This window comes from Nerophis lumbriciformis, linkage group LG38 (assembly GCF_033978685.3).
Source record: "Nerophis lumbriciformis linkage group LG38, RoL_Nlum_v2.1, whole genome shotgun sequence".
Lineage (NCBI taxonomy): Eukaryota > Metazoa > Chordata > Actinopteri > Syngnathiformes > Syngnathidae > Nerophis > Nerophis lumbriciformis.
Genome location: NC_084585.2, coordinates 12,322,630 through 12,337,742, shown reverse-complemented (window position 1 = coordinate 12,337,742; position 15,113 = coordinate 12,322,630). Strand labels below are relative to the sequence as shown.

The 15,113-nt window shown below is 38.0% G+C and overlaps 1 protein-coding gene across 1 annotated transcript in view; it reads left to right on the top strand.

Moving 5' to 3' along the window:
• Positions 1–2,547: 2,547 nt before the first annotated feature.
• Positions 2,548–15,113, top strand: part of nfasca (neurofascin homolog (chicken) a) — a 197,372-nt gene continuing 184,806 nt past the window's right edge. The window contains exon 1 of the mRNA XM_061932188.1: positions 2,548–2,715. The gene's annotated coding sequence lies outside the window, so the exon portion shown is untranslated. The remainder of the gene's footprint in view (positions 2,716–15,113) is intronic.

Genomic DNA, 15,113 nt, shown 5'->3' with positions numbered 1-15,113 from the left:
CCTTGGCATGCATATACAGGTAAAAGCCAGTAAATTAGAATATTTTGAAAAACTTGATTTATTTCAGTACCGTAATTGCATTCAAAAGGTGTAACTTGTACATTATATTTATTCATTGCACACAGACTGATGCATTCAAATGTTTATTTCATTTAATTTTGATGATTTGAAGTGGCAACAAATGAAAATCCAAAAATCCGTGTGTCACAAAATTAGAATATTACTTAAGGCTAATACAAAAAAGGGATTTTTAGAAATGTTGGCCAACTGAAAAGTATGAAAATGAAAAATATGAGCATGTACAATACTCAATACTTGGTTGGAGCTCCTTTTGCCTCAATTACTGCGTTAATGCGGCGTGGCATGGAGTCGATGAGTTTCTGGCACTGCTCAGGTGTTATGAGAGCCCAGGTTGCTCTGATAGTGGCCTTCAACTCTTCTGCGTTTTTGGGTCTGGCATTCTGCATCTTCCTTTTCACAATACCCCACAGATTTTCTATGGGGCTAAGGTCAGGGGAGTTGGCGGGCCAATTTAGAACAGAAATACCATGGTCCGTAAACCAGGCACGGGTAGATTTTGCGCTGTGTGCAGGCGCCAAGTCCTGTTGGAACTTGAAATCTCCATCTCCATAGAGCAGGTCAGCAGCAGGAAGCATGAAGTGCTCTAAAACTTGCTGGTAGACGGCTGCGTTGACCCTGGATCTCAGGAAACAGACTGGACCGACACCAGCAGATGACATGGCACCCCAAACCATCACTGATGGTGGAAACTTTACACTAGACTTCAGGCAACGTGGATCCTGTGCCTCTCCTGTCTTCGTCCAGACTCTGGGACCTCGATTTCCAAAGGAAATGCAAAATTTGCATGGTTGGGTGATGGTTTGGGGTGCCATGTCATCTGCTGGTGTCGGTCCACTCTGTTTCCTGAGATCCAGGGTCAACGCAGCCGTCTACCAGCAAGTTTTAGAGCACTTCATGCTTCCTGCTGCTGACCTGCTCTATGGAGATGGAGATTTCAAGTTCCAACAGGACTTGGCGCCTGCACACAGCGCAAAATCTACCCGTGCCTGGTTTACGGACCATGGTATTTCTGTTCTAAATTGGCCCGCCAACTCCCCTGACCTTAGCCCCATAGAAAATCTGTGGGGTATTGTGAAAAGGAAGATGCAGAATGCCAGACCCAAAAACGCAGAAGAGTTGAAGGCCACTATCAGAGCAACCTGGGCTCTCATAACACCTGAGCAGTGCCAGAAACTCATCGACTCCATGCCACGCCGCATTAACGCAGTAATTGAGGCAAAAGGAGCTCCAACCAAGTATTGAGTATTGTACATGGTCATATTTTTCATTTTCATACTTTTCAGTTGGCCAACATTTCTAAAAATCCCTTTTTTGTATTAGCCTTAAGTAATATTCTAATTTTGTGACACACGGAATTTTGGATTTTCATTTGTTGCCACTTCAAATCATCAAAATTAAATGAAATAAACATTTGAATGCATCAGTCTGTGTGCAATGAATAAATATAATGTACAAGTTACACCTTTTGAATGCAATTACTGAAATAAATCAAGTTTTTCAAAATATTCTAATTTACTGGCTTTTACCTGTATGTGTCCTCTTTTTGGGATTTCAGAATATGGTCAGCCTACTTATAATAAAACAAAGGTAGTAGGTACTTTTAATCAAAACAAATGTAGGTACTTTTAATTAAACAAAGGTAGTAGGTACTTTCAATTAAACAACAGTTGTAGGTAAACTTTTAATAAAACATTAGGTTAGTAGGTATACTTTAAATATAACAAAAGTAGTAGGTGCCTTTCAATAAAACCTAAATGTCGTAGGTACTACCTCAGTACCATGAGGTAGTAGGTATGTTCAATAAAAACGTGAATGTTGTGGGTACACTTTCTATAAAACATTAAGGTAGTATGGTGGAAGGTACTTTCAATAATGCAGGGTTGTAGATACTTTAAATGAAACAAAGGTATTGGATATTCTTTAAATAAAACACACATGAAGAAGCTAAGTTAAATTGAATTTAAAAGTTGGAAGGTCCTTTTCAATTAAACAAAGGTACACTTTTAATGAAACAAAGGTAGTAGGTACATTGAATAAAAGCAGAAGGTACTGTGTGAACAAAACAAAACATAGGCAGTAATTTTAATGAAACAAAGGTTGTAGGTACAGACTTGAAATGCACTTTTCATCGTGTATACACCTATAAATATGTTTATATAATGAAGATAAACGTGTATACCTGCTGGAACGTTTCGTGTGTCGACGTCATCTCTTGGTCACGTGCGCTTGCAGTGCAGGGGGAAAGGAAGAAAAAAGAGAAAATTAACATTAAAAAGGCAAGTAGAATTATAAAAAGGAAAACGAAAATCAATACAGTATATATATATATATATATATATATATATATATATATATATATATATTTTTTTTTATATAATCCATCCTTTTTTTTACAGATATATATAGAGGGACAAGCGGTAGAAAATGGATGGATATATATATATATTATTTTAAAAAAAAGATTAAAACAAGAAGAATTAGAAAAATGAAAAAATAAAATGTCAAAGTCCAACAGAGGACGAAAACCCGCGTCGCAGTGTCAGGAAGTAGTTGTCGTCAGTTCCGGTAAAAGCTGTGGACAGTCAGTGAAGGTGGGGGTGCAGCCACGGGGAGAGGACCCGCGGACCAGCACAGGTAAACACACACCTTTGTATTTTATACTTGATATAGTGTAGTATAGTAGTGTTGAGTACTATGATGCTTACATGACGATGTGACTATGCGCAAAATGACATGTTGACTCAGCACAACCCCCCCACCCCCACCCCACGCGCATCCTCTGGATGATGCAGCGCTTTTTGCTGCTGTGCGCAAACTCTAACATGCATCATTTATAACTTTCAATATTCACATATCAAACATTATTAACTCTCAATTTTCATACTCAAACATTCATGTTATATTAACATACTCAAACATACCTTGATGTTGTTGATACCATCGTATCACCTTTCCTTTCTCCTCATACACACCAGGTGTGTGTTGTTGCATCATTGTGTGTGTCATATAAGGCTATATCCTACTTGTATTTGACATGTTGAAGTAGTAAGGATGAAGTATATAGTCTTATTATTTGACATATTGAAGTAAGTATAAGGATGAGTTAGTGTATATTTTATATAGTATTTGATATGTTGACATAAGGATACAGTACTTGGTATTTGACATTGAAGTAAGTATGAAGTATATATTCTTAGTATGTTTTATGTTGAAGTACGCATATTTTCTTGACATTTTGAAGTAAGCGGTATGAAATATTTATTCTTAGTATACACAAGTATAGTAAGGATGAAGTATGTATTAGTATTTGATATGTTGAAGTACCATAAGTAATATATATATATATATATATATATATGTATATATATATATATGGCAGTACTGTAAGTAGTAAGGATGAAATATAAATAAATATATACTAGGGAGCAAGGCCAGAGACAGGAGCAGACCCAACAAAGTAGGCCAAGGTGTCCGATACACCTCGGTCTTTAAAGCCTAAATACGTCCATTCTCCCTCTTCTGTGTCTACTCTGTTTCTGCTTGCAATATATATATATATATATATATATATATATATATATATATATATATATGTCTTAATAAGGTTATCCAAAAAATAGTGCTCGATACCGTAGTAGAGCGTAATATATGTATGTGTGGGAAAAAATCACAAGACTATTTCATCTCTACAGGCCTGTTTCATGAGGGGGGTTCCCTCTATCATCTCCTGATGATAGAGGGAACCCCCCTCATGAAACAGGCCTGTAGAGATGAAATAGTCTTGTGATTTTTTCCCACACATACATATATATATATATATATATATATATATATATATATATATATATATATATATATATATATATATATATATATATATATATATATATATATATATATATATATATATATATAGGGCTTCACGGTGGCAGAGGGGTTAGTGCATCTGCCTCACAATACGAAGGTCCTGAGTAGTCTTGGGTTCAATCCCGGGCTCGGGATCTTTCTGCGTGGAGTTTGCATGTTCTCCCCGTGACTGCGTGGGTTCCCTCCGGGTACTCTGGCTTCCTCCCACTTCCAAAGACATGCACCTGGGGATAAGTTGATTGGCAACACTAAAATTGGCCCTAGTGTGTGGATGTGAGTGTGAATGTTGTCTGTCTATCTGTGTTGGCCCTGCGATGAGGTGGCGACTTGTCCAGGGTGTACCCCGCCTTCCGCCCGATTGTAGCTGAGATAGGCTCCAGCGCCCCCCGCGACCCCAAAAGGGAATAAGCGGTAGAAAATGGATGGATGGATGGATATATATATAAACACCCAAAACCAGTGAAGTTGGCACGTTGTGTATTTCGTAAATAAAAAACAGAATACAATGATTTGCAAATCCTTTATAACTTCAATTGAATAGACTGCAAAGACAAGATATTTAATGTTGGAACTGAGGAACTTAGTTTTTTTTGCAAATAATCATTAACTTAGAATTTAATGGCAGCAACACATTGCAAAAAAGTTGGCACAGGGGCATTTTTACCACTGTGTTACATGGCCTTTCCTTTTAACAAACTCAGTAAATGTTTGGGAACTGAGACCAATTTTTGAAGCTTTTCAGGTGGAATTTTTTCCCATTCTTGCTTGATGTACAGCTTAAGTTGTTCAACAGTCCGGGGTCTCCGTTGTGGTATTTTAGGCTTCATACTGCACCACACATTTTTCATGGGAGACAGGTCTGCACTACAGCCAGGCCAGTCTAGTACCCACACTCTTTTACTATGAAAACACGCTGTTGTAACATGTGACTTGGGATTGTCTTGCTGAAATAAGCAGGGGCCTCCATAGTAACGTTGCTTGGATGGCAACATATGTTGCTCCAAAACCTGTATGTACCTTTCAGCATTAATGGTGCCTTCACAGATGTGTAAGTTACCCATGCCTTGGGCACTAATACACCCCCATACCATCACAGATGCTGGCTTTTGAACTTTGCGCCTAGAACAATCCGGATGGTTATTTTCCTCTTTGTTCCGGAGGACACGACGTCAACAGTTTCCAAAAACAATTTGAAATGTGGACTTGTCAGACCACAAATCACTTTTACACTTTGCATCAGTCCATCCAAGGCCCCGTTTACACTAAGCTGGCTAAGGTTATCCAGGGTAAATCCCACCTAACCTTATCCTTGTCCACACACACAATGGTCGTTTAAGACCCCCCCAAGTCAGCCGGAGCAACGCGACCTAATACGCATGCGCGGAAAATGCGCACGTTATAGTCACCTCTAGTGTTGCTTTGTGTGCAAGTTCTTACAGTTTTTTCCAATTGCTTACACACTAAATGTTTAATTTTCACACAGTTAACAAAGTGTACACACAGTAAGCAAAATCACTGTGCAGATTTGCTTAATATTAGGCATAGACTCTGCTTCACAGTTTTTGCTACACACAATGCTTTACACACACTTTCCCATCTTGCACATGTGATGTGGATGAGATACTATGGCCTGATCCAGCTAGACGGGCAGGTGATGATTAGAATCAGTAACTGAGGCTTTTGAGTATGTTCTTTCATAGAGTTGCTGTTGCCTAAGTCTGCACATGTAGCCTATACTCTATGCTGTCATTTTTATGTACCGGTATCTCCAGATTTTTTTTCAAATCTTTTTATTTGTCTCAGATTTTAATTTGTACTGCATGTCATTGTTGACTACTGTGATATGTTACTTTACCTGACTGCAGTAAAAATAAATATTTTCAGTTTGCAGCATCAGTTCTTGAAAAGACTACGGGATATTTTTACTTTCTCTTTAGGTCCTTACGCATAGGCCCACTTCAAAGTAAACAATGACGATTGCTATGGATTTGCCAATATATTTTGTAAAGTTACAGTAATCATTCATCACATATGATAAAAAGGTCGGGAAAAATGCACCAAACATGTGATTTCTTATAGCAAAATAAGTTTTTTTTACAAATGTATTTTGTATTTATCACTGTTCTGGGTAACTCACTCCAATAGTGTCTTATCATTTGAAGTCTGTGTGAATGAGATGAAAACAAAACTGCATTTTTTACAAATGCTTGCTTTATTTTGATGAATGGGCATATGTTTTGACCGAAGTGTGTCATATTGCAAATAACCTAGGAATTAAGAACATTTAATGTGGTGTTTGGAAAAGTTTATATATCTTTTGAAAAAAGACACACAGTTAGTAAAATTGTGTGTAAGCAAATGGAAAAAACTGTAAATGTAACTTATCTGAACAATATCCAGTGTTGTGGTATTTCAATTAACTGAAATCTAGTGTGCTGTGGGGCCCTATTGTTTGAATCACACCTGAGCCATCATAAATTAATCAAAACTTTATTGGACACGAAAGTACACAATGTGATAAAGAGCATTTTACATCAATCAAACTAGGGATCTAGATATCTGGTCAGGACACTCCTCACTCTTTTGCCTTTACCTTCATTGTCCATTCCTTTTTGGTGACTTTATATACTCTGGACCTAGACGTTGAGTCCGCGACATACATGGCGGACAATAACTGATACAGTCTGCTTTGCCAGTCCAAAAGCATTCGCCGTTTTCCGTAGTTAGTCTTCCCTGAACAGCCAGGTAATACAAAGCACACGCTACCTTTTTTATCACATCCACGGTAGCCCGCATTCTCGTTGACTCTTCTTCGACAAATGGACAAAGTTTTTCGGTAAGTAGAATCGCAGATGAGCTGGACATTCGAAAGTTCTCTTGCCGTCTGAGAAGTGTTGTATCCCAAATAGCTGCAATTGCTTTCTCTTAAGGTATCATGTGTGGGGCGGTGTAGCTCGGTTGATAGAGTGGCCGTGCCAGCAACTTGAGGGTTCCAGGTTCGATCCCAGCTTCCGCCATCCTCGTCACTGCCGTTGTGTCCTTGGGCAAGACACTTTACCCACCTGCTCCCAGTGCCACCCACACTGGTTTAAATGTAACTTAGATATTGGGTTTCACTATGTAAAGCGCTTTGAGTCACTAGAGAAAAAGCGCTATATAAATATAATTCACTTCACTTCACTTCACATGTGTGATTTCCACAAGCGTCTGTACATGTAGAAGAATGAGAAACACGGGCATGTCTGGATGACTCGCCTTCATATTTCCAGTGGTTAGCTCCGAGTTATGAAACCGCTTTATTATGAAGCTGGCTGTGGCGCGTTCTTTCTGACGTCACTTCCGGTGTGGGACGCGGTCTTTCTGGAGTCACTTCCTCTCCGAACTCAGTTTGTAAACGATCAATGAGTCCATACAAAGCTAAGAGCTGGAGATTCAAGAAATACACGGCGCACTTACCCGTGTAAAAATTTGTCCAAGTAGGGTAACCTTAAAAGCTGGTTTAGTGTGGCTGAAATGGGGTTTAGGCTAAATAATTATTTGTTTAAGGGGTTATGCGGCTTAGTATAAACATAGCCTTAGATGAGCTCAGGCCCAGCGAAGCCGGCGGCGTTTCTGGGTGTTGTTGATAAATGGCTTTCGCACTTTCAGATGTAGCGACAAACTGTAGTTACTGACAGTGGTTTTCTGAAGTGTTTCTGAGCCTATGTGGTGATATCCTTTACACACTTATGTCGCAGGCCTGAGGGATCGAAGGTCCGTAGTATCATCGCTTATGTGCAGTGATTTCTCCAGATTCTCTGAACCTTTTGATGATATTACGGACCGTAGATGGTGAAATCCCTAAATTCCTTGCAATAGCTCGTTGAAAAATGTTGTTCTTAAATTGCTCGACAATTTGCTCACGCATTTGTTCACAAAGTGGTGACCCTCGCCCCATCCTTGTTTGTGAATGACTGAGCATTTCATAGAAGCTGCTTTTATACCCAATCATGGCACCCACCTGTTCCCCAATTAGCCTGTTCACCTATGAGATGTTCCAAATAAGTGTTTGATGAGCATTTTTTGAAACATGTTGCAGGTATCAATTTCCAAATGAGCTAATATTTGCAAAATAAAACAAGGTTTTGCAGTTTGAACGTTACGTATCTTGTCTTTGCAGTCTATTCAATTGAATATAGGTTGAAAAGGATTTGCAAATCATTGTATTCTGTTTTTATTTGCGTATATATTTATTTGTATATATGTATACACACACATATATATATATGTATACACACACACATATATATATATATATATATATATATATATATATATATATATATATATATATATATATATATATATATACATACACAGTCGTGGTCAAAAGTTTACATACACTTGTTAAGGACATAATGTCATGGCTGTCTTGAGTTTCCAATCAGTCTTATTTTTTTGTGATAGAGTGATTGGAGCACACACTTGTTTGTCACAAAAACATTCATGAAGTTTGGTTCTTTCATTAATTTATTATGGGTCTACTGTACATATGACCAAATCTGCTGGGTCAAAAGTATACATACAGCAACATCCATTATCATTGTTGGTGATGTACAAACGTAGAAAAGTTACAATCAAATCAAATTAACTTCATGGCATGGCCTCTTAACTTCATGTGAGTGATTATGATTGACGACACTTGTTGACTTCTCTGAGGCCATTTAAATAGGGCTCATGTGATGCAGTCATTAGACAATGGGAAAGTCAAAGGCACTCAGCACAGATCTGAAAAAATTAATCATTGACTTGAACAAGTCAGGAAAGTCACTTGGAGCAATTTCAAAGCAGCTTAAGGTCCCAAGAGCAACTGTGCAGACAATTGTTCGTAAGTATAAAGTGCATGGCACAGTTTTGTCACTGCCACGATCAAGAAGTAAACGCAAGCTATCACCTGCTGCTGAGAGAAAATTGGTCAGGATGATCAAGAGTCAACCGAGAACCACCAAAAAGCAGGTCTGCAATGAATTGGAAGCTGCTGGAACACAGGTGTCAGTGTCCACTGTCAAGCATGTTTTGCATTGCCATGGACTGAGAGGCTACCATGCAAGAAGGAAGCCCTTTCTCCAGAAGTGACACCTTAAGGCTCGTTTAAGTTTGCTGCTGATCACATGGACAAATATATGACTTTCTGGAGGAAAGTTCTGTGGTCAGATTAAACTAAAATTGAGCTCTTTGGCCACAATACCCAGCAATTTTAATTTTCCTGAGGGAACTCTCCTGAAGGAATCAATAAAGTACTATCTATCTATCTGTCTATATATCTATCTATCTAGATATCTGTTTGGAGGAGAAAAGGTGAGGCCTTTAATCCCAGGAACACCATTCCTATAGTCAAGCATGGTGGTGGTAGTATTATGCTCTGGGCCTGTTTTGCTGCCAATAGAACTAGTGCTTTACGGAGAGTAAATGGGACAATTAAAAAGGTGTATTACCTCCAAATTCTTCAGGACAACCTAAAATCATCAGCCCGGAGGTTGGGTCTTGGGCACAGTTGGGTGTTCCAACAGGACAATGACCCCAAACGCATGTCAAAAGTGGTAAAGGAATGGTTAAATCAGGCTAGAATTAAGATTTTAGAATGGCCTTCCCAAAGTCCTGACTTAAACCCCATTGAGAACCTGTGGACAATGCTGAAGAAACAAAGCCATGTCAGAAAATCAACAAATTTAGCTGAACTGCACCAATTTTGTCAAGAGGAGTGGTCAAAAATTCAACCAGAAGCTTGTGGATGCCTACCAAAAGCGCCTTATTGCAGTGAAACTTGCCAAGGGACATGTAACCAAATATTAACATTGCTGTATGTATACTTTTGACCCAACAGATTTGGTCACATTTTCAGTAGACCCATAATAAATTCATAAAAGAACCAAACTTCATGAATGTTTTATGTGACAAACAAGTATGTGCTCCAATCACTCTATCACAAAAAATAAGAGTTGTAGAAATTATTTGAAACTCAAGACATTGTTTTTTACAAGTGTATGTATGTATATATATATATATATACACACACACACATAATTGTGTGTGTGTGTGCAGGGCCGGCCCGTGGCATAGGCCGTATAGGCAAATGCTAAGGGCGCCGTCCATCAGGGGGCGCCACGCCAGTGCCACAAATGTTGGAGAAAAAAAAAAAAAAGTTGGTACTATTATTATTATTATTTTTTTTTTATTTTTTTATTATTTTTTTATTAAATCAACATAGAAAAAAACACACGATACACTTTCAACTAGTGCATCAACCCAGAAAAAAAAAAAACCCTCCCTCACCTATTCACACTCACACACACCCACTCACACAAAAGGGGTTGTTTCTTTCTGCCAACAAAGTTGGTACTATTATTTCTAAATACAAAAAATAATCCCACGTTAATTAAAATGCAAAGTAAAGCCTATATAATAGAAATATTATTTACAACACTAAATTGGCCCTAGTGTGTGGATGTGAGTGTGAATGTTGTCTGTCTATCTGTGTTGGCCCTGCGATGAGGTGGCGACTTGTCTAGGGTGTACCCCGCCTTCCGCCCGATTGTAGCTGAGATAGGCTCCAGCGCCCCCCGCGACCCCAAAGGGAATAAGCGGTAGAAAATGGATGGATGGATGGACAACATTGCGCCCCCCACCCCCCCGCACGGTGCGCCCCCTCCCTTCCCGTATCATGACTCTTTTTGGACGTCACCACATCAAAAAATCAACACAAGATGTCAAAACGGCCAAAACTGTCAGGTGCCCAGGGAAGAAAAAAGAGAAAAGAAGAGGAGGAGAAACGAGAAAAGACAGAGGTAGCAGGTAGGTAACGTTAGCCTACATGAAATTATTTGTCTGTTACAGAAGGTGATAGTAACCTGGCTTTTTAGCATTAAGCTAATGTTACATGATTCGGCAATTGCTAATCAATAAATAGCTGGTTCTGTTTTAACGTCGGGTTAATATTGTGGAGGGGGCTAAATTGTTATGGAAAATAATAATGTAACATTAGGTAATTACAGTACTCCCACCTTACATACCTCAGGGACATTTGTATTAGATCTTTTAAGCAGGTGTTTTTTGTTTACATTGTTATTGCCTTCTGGTTAGCTAATGTTTGCCCTGCAGGTAATAGTCACTTTTCCACCCCTTTATATATTAGGTATAGTTGTAAGCCTAGTTGTTAAAGTGCACATCATTAATGTTAATTAAGCAATATGTATGTAAAAAATATTGTATTTCATATATTCATTTTTTATTTTTGCATTCATTTATTTATTCATATTTTTTTTATCTTGTTAACTATTCTGATTGTTAATTTGCTTTCTTTAAGTAAAAAAAAGGTCAAAGACAAAGCTATTCGGTTTCTTGTGAGTATATACACTTCACTGCCGATGTGGGGGGGGGGGGGTGCCACCTAAAATCTTGCCTAGGGCGCCATATTGGTTAGGGCCGGGCCTGTGTGTGTGTGGTAAACGGATATTTTCAAGGCATATCCTTTTATTAAAGTTGTTTTGTTGCTCGGGCAACAGAGGGAAGCAGAGAGTAAGATACTATTCTTTTTTTTCTGCTTTCTAACCTTGTACAGAGTTTTTATATTATCCATCCATCCATCCATCCATTTACTACCGTTTGTCATCGCGGGGGTGCTGGAGCCTATCCCAGCTGCCTTTGGGCGGAAGGCAGCGTATCTGTATTCACAATAACAACATATTCATACCATCTATATTCACAACAGTGACTTATTCATCTTATATAGCTACTACAGTCTAAACAATAACTTATTTATTTTATATGTATCTACATTCACACACATCTGTATCCACTTCAGTAACTCTTTTGATATCTTCACATAACATATTTGTTGGATCTACTATCTATATTCACAAAAATGACTTATTTATTTCATGTATTCACATGAACTGTGAATTTTATATACTGTCTTTATATTTTATATATTTACATGACTTATGTATTTTATATACTCTATATTCACAGCAATAACTTATTTATGTTATATACTATCTATTAACTACAATAACGTATTTATAGTACATACTATTTATATTCACAACAACAACTTATTGATTGTATATATTTACAACAATGATTGTTTATCAGAAATACTTCCAATTCTGCTGATTAATTAACGCATATGTGTGTGAAGGTCACATGAAGGTCACGTGTAGCATCGTTGGATGTTGCTGTTGGAAGCGCTTCAACTTTCATTGAAAATAATAGGACATAACATGATTAATTGTATTACAGAGAAGAAATGTGATGTAAGGGCAAATTTGACACACTGGCCTTTTCAGCTTTAATAATGAGAAAACAATCCTCATGTTTAATTAAGATGATAATAAATACTGCTCATATTCATCAACTGTGTGTTCTATCGCCTACGTGTTTATTATTTCAAGTCAGGATGTCCTGATACAACTTTTTAATTCTGATACGATACCATTATTGGAGCTTTGAGTATTGGCTGATACCGATATTGATCCGATACGATATCAGCAAGAATTCTACACTTTAAAAAAAATCAATATCGAGTGTGGAATGTTTGAAAATTAGTCAAACAGAGAACAATGGTAGTTGTAAAAAAACACTAACCTATTTATTGTTAACTGTCTGGAATAGACTAATGCTGTTAAGTTGAAGTGGAGTGGCCATTGTTTTTTGGCAACACTTGTGCAACTTATTGTCTTGTAATTAACGTACATCAGAGCTATTAAATTTTTTTTTTTTGTATTTAGTGTATTAGATTCAGCAACTAGTGTTTGGATCCCACTGTACGCAATATCTGAAGAGCATGGAAAAAGCATTTCACTGTGGTGTACTCCGCATGTGACGAATAAAACCTTGAACCTTGAACCTTGAACTTAGTGTCCAAAATAATTTATTGCATTAAGCTCATGACGCAGTACAGTAAATGATGCGGACATGTTTGCTATTGTATAATGCTTCTGCCTTGGAGACTTTATGTGTAAGTAATATGCAACTATAATTATTTGATACTTGTTTATATTGACAAATGTACTGTTTTAGACTTCAATATTGTTCAATGAAGGACTACGAATGTCTAGCTTGTGTGCTATAGCGTGCTTCACTGTTGTGTAGCTGCTCGCTCCTGTAGCCTATAACTTACCATGTTTACCTTTTGCAGTTGACTAATGACTAAAATAGAAGAAAAGACCAACCTTGTTTGCTTATTGGAGGACGTTTAGATGTTAACTGGCTGTCCAGCTTTGCACAAGTAGACACGCTGCAGGACTGCTTGTATCGGACATGGTGCAAGATCATATAATCCCATATCGTTTTTTTTCTGCTGATGTCGAACCGATATCCAATATCAATATCGGTTCGGGACACCCCTAAATTCAATTCACTCTTAATACACTTCCGAAAATCATTATGTGGATTTCCTTTAATGTCATACTGTAATAGAGCTTAGTAAAAAGTATTTTTAACATTTTAGATAACAGCTCTGTACTGTATTCTTTGAATAGCTTAGCATTGCAGAATAACAAGGTACCTTTAGGACCAGTTTAATTTGAGACACAATTTTATACAAGCTATATAAAATGGGGCCCCCCACTCCACTCAGTATGGGCGTCATTGGCCTGGAAAATGTTGAAGATCCCTGCTCTATTTTCCCTTTTTATCCAAGTGTAGCCGTAAAAAGTTATGAGTCAATCAGATATTTGAAATAGTTTCATTTGGTTTTAACAATACATCAAGTGTAGTCTGCATAACAAAGGAAGTAGACATAATGCTTTTTAATGATATTGCCTGAGGAAACATCTAAACTGAACAATACTGGTCCAAACACAGATCCCTGTGGGACGCCATGACCATGGTCTTTATTACTGATGGAGCAACCTACGCGAGTGCAACCAAAGATGGATGCCTCAAGGGTTTTTCCCACCATAAATCCCATCTGTCTGTTCCCTGCAAGTGAACAGTTAGCTGCATTAGTGATTTCAACAACATTCTTCATCATGAAGAAGAAACACCCTAACTAGTGGACAAAAGACAAGCTTCCTGCTGGATGGGTTAGCCCCGGGTCTTTCTGTCTTTGCTTTATTGATCTGAGTTAACACTTTGCTGGATCAATTCTCTGTTACCTTATTGTTGCATTGGAAGGGAGGTTTTTTTTTCAACATATAATGCAAACAAAGACTTTCAGGTTAAACAGGGGTTATGTTACAAGTGAAATATCTATGCTAATTTGCACATGAGGGATAATTCATAATTCTAATATGTAAGGTAAGCCTAGGGCAGCACAGTGGAACATGTGTTAGTGCATGTGCCTCACAATACGATGGTCCTGAATAGTCCTGAATTCGATCCTGCACTCGGGATCTTTCTGTGTGGAGTTTGCATGTTCTCCCCATGACTGCGTGGGTTCCCTCCGGGTACTCCGGCTTCCTCCCACCTCCAAAGACAAGCACCTGGAGATGGGTTGATTGGCAAGACTAAATTGGTCCTAGTGTGTGAATGTGAATGTGAATGTTGTCTGTCTATCTGTGTTGGCCCTGCGATGAGGTGGCGACTTGTCCAGGGTGTAGCCCGCCTTCCGCCCAAATGCAGCTGAGATAGGTTCCAGCACCCCCAGCAACCCCAAAAGGGAAAAACGGTAGAAAATGGATGGATGGATGGAAGGTAAGCCTGCGCAATCTAATAAGATGCAACTAAATACTTCTTTAGTTTTAATGTTCTTCTAGCCTACGATTAATCAGCTCTTTTCAACTAAACGATCGCTGACAATGTCTGAGAACATCGTGAACAACAAGCAGAGAGCAATTAGATTAACTGCATTGAAGAAAAATGTTAAAAACATTCCTAGATGATCTTCTGATAATAAAATTGAATGTGTACAAATATTGAGTTATTTTCTTAAACACATTTTAATCATGGAAGTGAGTAATCACCTGATTCATTCAAATTCTAAAATGTGATTAATCTGATTTTAAAAAGTAATCATTTCTTAACCCTAGTCGAAACACATTGGATTACATTCTGGTAAAACTGCATTAACATACTGGTTTTACTGGGTTAACATACTGGTTAGGACGCACATTTTATTGGGTTAACATACAGTGGAACCTAGATGTACGAATTTAGTTGGTTCTAGAACAGGGTTAGGAAATGGA